We start from the raw sequence: 10,428 nt of genomic DNA, 5'->3' as shown, positions 1-10,428 counted from the left end.
GCTACACTATGCCGTGTAATTTTTAGCAGTTAATCATGGTTTTGGTAATGTAAAATTAAATTTATGATTGATTAGCACATTAATATAGATGAATGTCAAAGGCATGGTATGGCATTGCTCTAATTAGAAGGTTGAAAATGTAGAACCTTAAATTTGTAATGACTGCCTAGGTATGAGTATACTAATTAGAATTTTAATTTAACTCTTAAAAGTATTTTAACATTATAATTTTGAATGAGTTAATAACTCTATAAAATTTATTTAACTCTTGTTACGATTTTATGTTTCACATATTCAATATGCTTTTTCAATTTTATGTATCTCTACCTTGCATGAGTATATCAAATATCTTGTGCATGCATATGGGATCTTTCTAAAATTTTGGTGTCATATGCTCTTATTTTTTTTTGAAGGAAACATTTTTCAATTATAAAAAAGCTAAAAGACACTTATAAATATTAAAGAAATATCAATTTTATATAGAGAACAAGAAGATAAATATCTCATATCTTAAACCATAGTCTAATAGTAAAACCAATATTTGAATACTGAAAATTTTAAAAAGTAGAAACAGAGATCGACTAAAATTTTTTTTGTTTCCATATTTACACGCATGTGCTGCAAGTCAATAAGATAATCTTCTTCTTTTTCATATAGATCTAACTATTTTTTGATTCTGAAAGTTTTCTTATAACCAAAACTATTTCTTTGTAGAGTTTTTCTTCTAGATTTGAAAAGATCAACAACATTAAAACACCACCAACAATCATAAAAGGAACCAAAACACCACCACAAAATGAGAAAAATCACATATAGATTATAAGATCAGGAACACAGAGCTAAACTCAAGTCCAAAGAAAGATTATTTTAGGTTTAGATCTAGATCACAAATCTAAATCTCTGAAAGAAAAGCAGAAGAAAACTAAGAAATAGAAAGCAAGGAGAAAGGAGATAAGAGAGAAGGAGATAAAGTGGCGGCGGAGCGGTGTGAGCGTAAGCGGAGGAAAAAACGGGAGACGGAAGAGAAGGAGAAAAGATGGAGAAAGATGGGGAGACAGAGAAAACGAAAAGGAAGATAATGTTAAAAGTTAAAGAAGGGCCACTGCGATCTAAACTGAGGCGGCGACGGCGGCCCTCAAGTGAGCTTTGCGTTTTACCTCACCGGGAGAGAGACAGGAGTTGCGCTAGGGCTTTTTACACTTAAGTGGAATGTCATGGGCTCTTCTTTTATTATCCTAAAGTTGCCTTTTATTGGAGAAAAAAAGATATATATGCACGAGAAAAGATAGACGTTAAACACTTGAATTGAAAGGAGGGCACGGATTCCATGTGTCGTGCGTGTTTGGCTGACCAGTGTGCATAGCACTTTATTTTCGCTAATCGGTGCGTTTGTTGATGAGGGCTGTTGGATCTTTTTTGTTTTTTAATTTGATGGTAGAGATCACCTTGTTACTTGTCTCCTTTGATTGGTTAGTGAATATCTTTTGCTGCTTTTGTATCAGAGGGGTAATTTTATAAAATTTATTTTGTTGTTGGTTATTTTGTTAGATCCAAAAACTATTCGGTTTATGTAGAAAATTTTTATGATTTTTTAAGTTGAAATTAATTACAGTTAATGATTGTGTACTTCGTTAAATAAGAGACGATGGAGTTAGGCTGGGAAGGAAGGAGATGTGTCTTGGACGTCATTTGTCGCATAGAATAAACGCTTTGATGTTTACGTTTTCGTCACTTACCATCGTTCTGTCTATGCAGTTCGGGTTGCAGGAAGTTTTTCCCTGAAGAATCACGGTGTAAAGTTGCCTACTCTCTGAATGGCGCATCTACCGCGATGTATGCGTGATGATGAGACGTTAGTGTCATTGCCGGAACGGGACTCGATTCCCAATGGATGACAAGGAGTGTTGTTTCGGGTGGATGTTTAGCTTTGCTAGAGAGGATCAACAACGAAGGATGGAAGTGGCATGGAGATGGTGGGCGATAGACTGATGAAGGAGAGACAGAAGATATTTTGGGTCGGGTGGGTCATGTTGGCACACAGTTGGGTTGGACTTGGTTGCTTCTAATACCTATCTAAAAAAATAATGGACATGTATAGTATATTTTTTTATATGGAGATGTATGTTTTTTTCTGAAACGAATGTTGGATTCATGGGTTAGGTTATTAATAATGTTGTTAAAATTTGACCAATCTTTTAGTATGGTTCTCTTTACTATACCAAAAAAAAACCTCACATGCCTAAACAAAGAGAAAAAACAAAATAGTTATTGCATGTATAATTAGTAGTTGAACAATTTAACAACAGTATTCAATTACTATAGGATATAATAATTAAAATATTCTGTAAAATCAACTTAGCTGATTAATGTAAGATTTTATCATATGTGCACTAAAAAATGATGATGGTGTATAAAATGAATAGAAAAGTTGAATAATGAACATGCATATACGTACCAATTGAATATGAGATTGTATTCCTACAATATAATTAGTTTAGAGATTCTTTACTTGTTCTTTAAAATTCAGTCTTTGGTGAGACTTTTTAAGGATCTATTATTATTTAATTGTACTAATTAATTTATTATAACCTCAGAGAGAAATATTTTAAAATTTATTTAAACCAGTTCTTTCGTATTCTTTGTTCATCCAAGCAATTTAATTGGAAACATATTTCTTTTTATAATTTGACATAATATTAGGATATGTTAAAAATGATAATATGATGACATTCCTTTGTTTTATTATCTAGTGTAAAATGACGGTATGTTAAAAAAAATATAATTTTCGTTGGAAAGAACTCGTAAATATTCTTGACAATCAAACGCGTTGCTTGTGCTAATATAAGACAGAACACAATATTAACAGTTAATCGCATCTAGAATAAACAATGTGAATACTTATTCTACACAATTGCACGATTTGTTTTTCGCATTAAAAATAAGGTTATATTCGATGTCACATAACCTTCCATACTTAAAATAGTTAACTTTTGTAAACAAAAGGATCGGGGGAGAGGACATCTATATAGAAGTGTTCCTTGGGCCGAATATATACTGACTACTTAGCATAGAATATTAATCTTTCGAAGCAAAATGAAAATAACTTAGAAAGTTTCTTCTTGTGGTGTAATACTACTTTGCCTAAAAAGAAAGGATAAATCGATAAATAGATTTTTGATAACGCACACGTAAATAGTTGACGATATGTTCCAGAGTCATGATTTGGTAATGGTAATTGGCACCAGCGTAGCATAAATCCCTAATTATGTGTCTGAACTATGAGTAATTTAAAACATGTGTTTTATATTCGCTGATTTATAAATTGAGGGTCTGAACTATGAGTAATTTAAAACAATTTAAGATAAATAAACTTTAAGAACAAACTAAAAGCAGATATAATTAGGGTGACTGAGTTATAAGTAACATTCCTGAAAAACAAAAGGGCGCTAAACAAACTAAGCAAATAAATCATTCATACACACCTCGATGGAAAACAACATAAACATATCAATATATGCAGTAAGTTAAATAACTCCAGCATCGTCTTCATTTTTCCTAACGGACTCTTGATCACTACAGCCATGTGTCATTTGCTCCGCTTCAATACCAGTACCACTGAGCAAGACTTTATGCTTATCCTCCAAAGAAGCACCCCTGTGTGTAGGGGTGGCGAGCGGGAAAGCCCGCCCCGCTCCGCCAAAAGCCCGCCCCACCCCGCCTAATGAGACGGTCCCAAAATCCTAGCCCGTCCCGCCTAACAGTGGGCTGGCGGGCCGGCGGGCTAAGCCCGGCAAATAACCTCTTTTTTTTTTTTTTACTTTTAACTATTAAATAATATATATAAAGGCATAAAAAAATCTCTCATATTTTTTACTTTTAACTATTATAATTTTTAAAAGTATAAACAAATTATAATTTTTATATTCACAAATATTAAAGTATTTGTGATTATAAATATCTAATAAATATAATTATAAATCAAGTTTTCATCCAAAATATAATTATAAATATTGTTCTCAAAGCAGAATAAACATAATCCAAAACATAATTATAAATATTGTCTCTAAAACAAAATAAATATAATAAAAAATACTCAATTTTCATCTTCATTCTCTTGTAAGTTGGGTTGGGAGAATTCGAAGCTGGGTTTTGGTAAAAAAATTGTAAAAATACTCCCTTACTAAAAAAATTCTAAGCCCGGCGGGGAAACCCGTCCCGCCCTGCCAAAGTCCGCGGCTTAAGTGGTGCGAGTTAGACAGGCTTTTACTATTTGGCGGTCCCAATTTTTCAGCCCAACCCGCCTTTTTTGGCAGGTTACGCGGGTCGACCTGGTGAGTTTAGGCCCGTTTGCCACCCATATCTGTGTGCCAGTTCATGCCACTTTGCCACCTCATATTGTTCCTGTTGACGAAACTTGTTGATCTGCGCCGTCAATTCATTTGCTTTGTTATCCATTTGGCAAACTGTGATTTTATTCTTCTACCATGCAATCCGCAACATCATTTCCAGCCGCCGCCGTGCCTTCTCCTCTTCCTCCACTTCCAACTCCTTTGCCTTCAACCTGACGTTGGCGATCAACTGTACCACATTCGCCACACTCAGTTGTTCTGTGGTCATTTCAAGTTTAGCTTTCAAATTCTCCTCCTTTTTGACCAGTGCGGCCTCAACTAGGTCATAGTTTATGCATTTTTCTTTTTTACGGATGATGTCGATCAGATCGGCGATCGACAGTTCCGCAAATAGTGTGGCTTGGGTTCGTGATGGATTCCTACAACATTCTCTCAGAAGAAGACGGCAACGCGAGGCCGACGATGACGATGCTTCAAGCAACGATTCTACTTCTGGCGTTACTAGTGAAAAGTGGATATTTTTTATATTTCTTATACATTTAGTGTGCGTTACTAATGGAAAGTGAAAAGTTGTTTTGTATTTTTTTTTGTAATTAGCATGTTTTAATTTTTCATCTAACATTTAAGTTTTTAAAATATAAAATAATCATTTTTAACATGCGTAAATAATTTTTTTCTTTATTTTTGAAAAAATAAAAGATTAATTTAAACTACTTCGATGAACAATAAAAAAGCAAAACATAACAGTTATTTTGTGAGTAATTAAAATAAACAATTAAAATACGAATAATAGAACATTAAAATTGATTAAACCATTCAGTATTAGATGAACAATCGAACAAAAACATTAAATTATTACATTAAATAATAATTAAAATACTTTGTAAAACAAAAGTAGTTAAATAGGATATAGAACAGAAGTATTATATGTGTTCATGAAAGCAACTAAATAGGATAGATATGATGACACGTTTTTAATTAAATATAATATATACTATTACGATATATGCTTAAATTATAATAATATAATATTCCGTATTTTTATTAATATCACCTAGAAGCATCGGTAAAAAAAAAAGAAAAAATTTAGAGAAACGTATGCGGCATTAAATCCACTTAGCTTAATGCTAGTATATTAAAATTTTAAAAAGATATAATATGGACAAATTAATTAATATAATAATTCTCCAATAATTCTCCCCTCTTTCGCCCCCAAAGTACTTGCAAATGGCTGAACATCCTTGTTACGATTTTATGTTTCACATATTAAATATGCTTTTTCAATTTTATGTATCTCTACCTTGCATGAGTATATCAAATATCTTGTGCATGCATGGGATCTTTCTAAAATTTTGGTGTCATAGGCTCTTCTTTTATTAGCCTAAAGTTACCTTTTATTGGAGAAAAGAAAGTTATATATGCACGAGAAAAGGTAGACGTTGAACACTTGCATTGAAAGGAACCAGCAACAAGATGCGAAAATGGTAAATAAATAAGAAATGATGGTATTTTGTAGGCAAGCAACAAACACAAAGAAACAAAAAGAGTGAAAGAAATTAAAATACGGATTCAAAGGGAACATGCTTATAAAAAGCATCTAAAAAGACGATAGATCGGAAGCAAATCCAAATGAGATACTACTTCTGCACTGCTTGAAGATTTTTTTTATTATTATTATTTTTCTTTTTTCTCATTAAGAAAATCGTAGTTCGGCTGTAGGCATAGGCTTGCATATGTGTCATAGTGTGTGTTATTTAAATTTAGGTTTAATTATTCTGTTGGTTTTTATAGTTTTATCAAATTTTTAATTAGATTTTTATATTTTTTTTCTTTCAATTGAGTTTCTATAATATTTTTAATTTTGTAATTACGTCATTTTTATGCTAAAAATATTAAAATTAACATAATATTTTTATCAAAATATATGCCGTCAAAAGATTTAATTAAGTTTTTAATTATAAATACCTTTAATTTGCGAAAAAATATTCAGTTAACTCAATCTTTTTTACACTAGGAAGGACTTAATTACAAAATGAAAGGAGTGTAGGCACCCAATTGAAAAAAAAAGTATAAGAATTTAATTAAAAATTTGGTGAAACTATAAGAACTAACAGAATAATTAAACCTTAAATTTATTATAAAAATGTGTATGATATCATACAAAATCTAAGAATACAGTTTAAATTTAATAACTAATTTTTAGTGTGTATATAAATATTTTTTAAGATTTGAAGGAGGTAAAAAAATAAATATCAATACCGAGTATAATACACTGTTTAGAAAGTAGAAACACATCAAAACAGTATAGCCTATCAAGAAAATGACCCTTTTTGCTATTTCCATGCTAAACTTTGGCTTAATAATATTGCATGCTTTAGCAATCTATCATCATCTTTATCTTCTTTTTCGCCTTTGAAGATTTGGTGCCCCATGATAGAGATTTTCTTTGATTAAATTTCACTATCAAACATGTGTTGCCTATTACAGCCCCAGCAGATCTTTGCTCACATGCTAATCCTTTCACATTTGTAATTGTGCATGGCAAATACTTTTTTTAATCTTCGAGTAACAAAAAATAGGTATTTAACTTTTTATCTTGAAAACAAATAAGTTATCGACTAATTAAAAATACAAAAACATTTATCATTTTCTAAAATACAAGACATTTAAGTCTTTTTGAAAAAGCGATTTGTCTTTATATATCTTGGACAGAAAAATTTAAATATCTTATATTTTCAATTAGTTAAGAATTTATGTTTTTTCGAGTAAAAAAATTATGAACCTATTTATTTTTTTCTTTTCATTTTTATTTTGCCTTTTGGCTGCTCCTAAAGAACGGCAATGTCCTTGAAAAGGTTTGGGCATTGTTTTTTAAGGTCTGAGATTTTTGGGCATTCATAAAAACTCTCTTTTTACATACATAAATCTAAATCTTGTACTTTGAAACTATATTCAAGCAATCCCACAGGGCCCATATATTGATTGTATCAATTGGATTTACATCATTTGTATAAATAATTGTATTATGATGGCATGTTGATATTCTAACTATATGTAGGTGCTGTCTGAAATTTAACAATTTTGACCAAAGAGGCAATGTGGAAAGCAACCACACCCACTTTGTGTTGCAAGTATCATGTGGAAGGAAACCCCTCTTTTGTCCAGTTTTTTGGGGACTTGCACCCAAAGAATTCATGATCATGACTAATTGCTTGTTCTGAATGCTGTAGAAGAATCATTCAAAAACATTAAGGGTGACAAAGACTTTTTAACAGAAACCACCTTGGCACTTACCTATATTTATATATTTGGCAAACAGAATTCTCCTAACAATAGGAATAGTAACATTTACATAGGAAGAAGAAAAAATATTGTCTTAACATGCCATAGATATATTTATTAACATATGAGAGAGTGTTATATTATACATTGGTTAAAAAAGAGTCTGAATAATAAGAAGAAAGGGGAGTTGGGTGGGTTTAGTTAATTAAGCACATGAAGAAGAAAATGGGGAAATGGAACCTAACATGTATAAAAAGGTCCAGCTATGAGTGATAGGGATGGGGAAGAAGGGTTATAGGGATAATATTGAGTGGACAGTTGGGAGTGTTTGGCTATTTTGTGATTGCAAGTAATTGGTCCTGCCATATTGATTCAATATGGTTATGATCACAGAAATCAGTACAAACTAACAAAAATGGGGTAACCAGTTCATTCCCTTCTTGGCCATACCCAAGTGGTAAAGTGGTAGCATGATTTATTACTTATTAGTTAGGTGTAAGTGAAAATCACAAATGTTGATTTTGGTAAGTACTCAAATGTTATAATTGGATAATGTAGACAAAACACTACCAAAATAGATTTAAGACTAGAGATTAGCATAGATAAATTAATGTAGCAGAAAAGTGGGGGTCCAATAAGAGGAAAGGAGTTTGCATAGGGTGCTAAGAGTGGCTCTGATGGGAAGAATGACAAGTCATCTAAAAAGGGGGGAGGCCCACATGTGGGGGGCAGCATAAGCTATGGTGTGGTATTGGATTGGAATGGGACAAGCTAATGCAAAGGGGGGAATTTAATCAAAGGGGGGCTATTGGTGTATAAAGCAAAAGTCAAGTGTGTCTTTACAGGAAGAGGACAAAAGGGGTTAAGAGAGAATCAGATGTGGGGGGTGCAGAATGCTATCAGAGCAACCCACATGGTTTCTGGTTTGGCTTTGTGTGGGAGACAAACCAGTTAGGATGCAAAAATATGCCAGCTTTGATTTGATTGATCAACCATGCTTCTTTTTTCATCCCCTCACTTCTTGTTAGATTTTTTACTCTTGCCATGTCTCTTTCTTAATTTCTTCTCTTGGTTCTTTCTTTCTGTAGTTTAGTAGATGCATATATATTCACTCAATCAATGCAAGCTGAATCAAGTTTTCTTTTCTTTTTTTTTTCTTTTTAAATTATTTTAGGGGCTAGCAATTTGTTTCTTTCCCCTGCATGTGCACAAGTATGGGGATAATATACAATTTTACACTATTTCATGTAAACTCAGTAAGCCAAGAAAAATTAAGGAATTACAATGTTAACTGTCATGGCATACAAATTAATATTTGAATGACTTTTTTTCTTTCTTATGATGTTGCCGCATGGGTAGCTATTATTACTCCTATATAGTACTGGACCCATGCTTTAAACTACTGCAGATTTTGGTGTAAATATGGTATAAACTCAATGTGCTTTTATTTTTTCATTTATGTTGTCAAGATTCAAAATTTATTAGATATAAACTAGTTTAACTCCTGGCAATACACAGTTACTTACTAATTTGTTATGTTAGAAAAAATCAGTTACTCCTTAAAATTTAAATATATAGCAGCATAACAATATAAGTCAATCAATTGGTGGAAGATTATTATCCTAACTTACTTAACTACAAGCTTATATAGTTAAATTTGTCTAAGTAAATAAATAGTTGAAATAGTTGAGATTATAAGCAAAAGAAGCAAGGAATTAATTTATGGATAAGAATATTGGATTAGCATTGAGCAATGAAAGATCTATCATAATGAAACGAAGTCCCCTAGAATCAAGCAATTTCACCGAAAAGGAAGTTGATGAGAGGAGGAGTTATATATAGTTAAGAGAAAATCGGAGGATGGATCTTTATTACTCAATTTCGTTATGTTACATAGCATTAATTAATTATTTAATATTTAATATGATATTGTTTCATTTTCATTTGACAACAACATTCTGAAATCTCTGATAGAGAAACGACCTTAGACTTTTTGGGGCTCTCTGCCCACTGCAAAACCCCACCACCTCCACCACCACCATCTCTCTCTCTCTAGGATGGAATTTTAGCATCCCAACGTGACACATAGTCACTACTATATAGATTGGATTAGATAGTACCTAACTGTGGAACATTGCACCCAACTCATCAGTCTGCGCACCTTCTTATTTAGAAGACCAAAAAGACTATTATCCTTCTCTTTCAGTGTTCATTCTTCTCCATCACCCATCACCCCCATCACATAAAGCTTCAACCTTTTTAAGCATTTCGACAAACCCATCTCACACGTCCATTGTTGAAAACACCATACCATGCTCCCACTCCCATATTCACTATAAAGTACACATACCCTTCTTCTTGCTCTTGTGTTACACCACATTGGGACAATAAAGCTTGAAGCTTTTCTCTTCTTTCTGTTGAAACATGGGGTTGCTTGCGAATTTGGACGATTGGGTGAATGGTTTTGGCAAGAAGAGGTGCAGGAGCTTGTTTTGGAGGATGCGTTCTGCGGTGAAGAAGGCTTTCAAGAACAACAATGGTGGAAAGAAGCAGATCAAGTTCCAATATGATCCTTCAAGTTATGCACTCAACTTTGACGACGGCACTTGCCACCACCTTATTAGAGATGCTGCAAAGATGTTCATGGCAGATGCAACAGTCCATGAGCTCCCAGATATCCACAACAACACAACCTGGGTTTATGTTATTTGGGTCAAAACCAAGTGACTCTGTTACGTTGCTGCTTCTTAATTCACAGGTTCTAAAAAGAACACGCTTCGTTTTTTGTTTCTTCATG

Source organism: Arachis hypogaea, chromosome 10 (genome assembly GCF_003086295.3).
Source record: "Arachis hypogaea cultivar Tifrunner chromosome 10, arahy.Tifrunner.gnm2.J5K5, whole genome shotgun sequence".
NCBI lineage: Eukaryota > Viridiplantae > Streptophyta > Magnoliopsida > Fabales > Fabaceae > Arachis > Arachis hypogaea.
The sequence above is the reverse complement of the archived record's forward strand: the minus strand, read 5'-3'. Positions refer to the sequence as shown.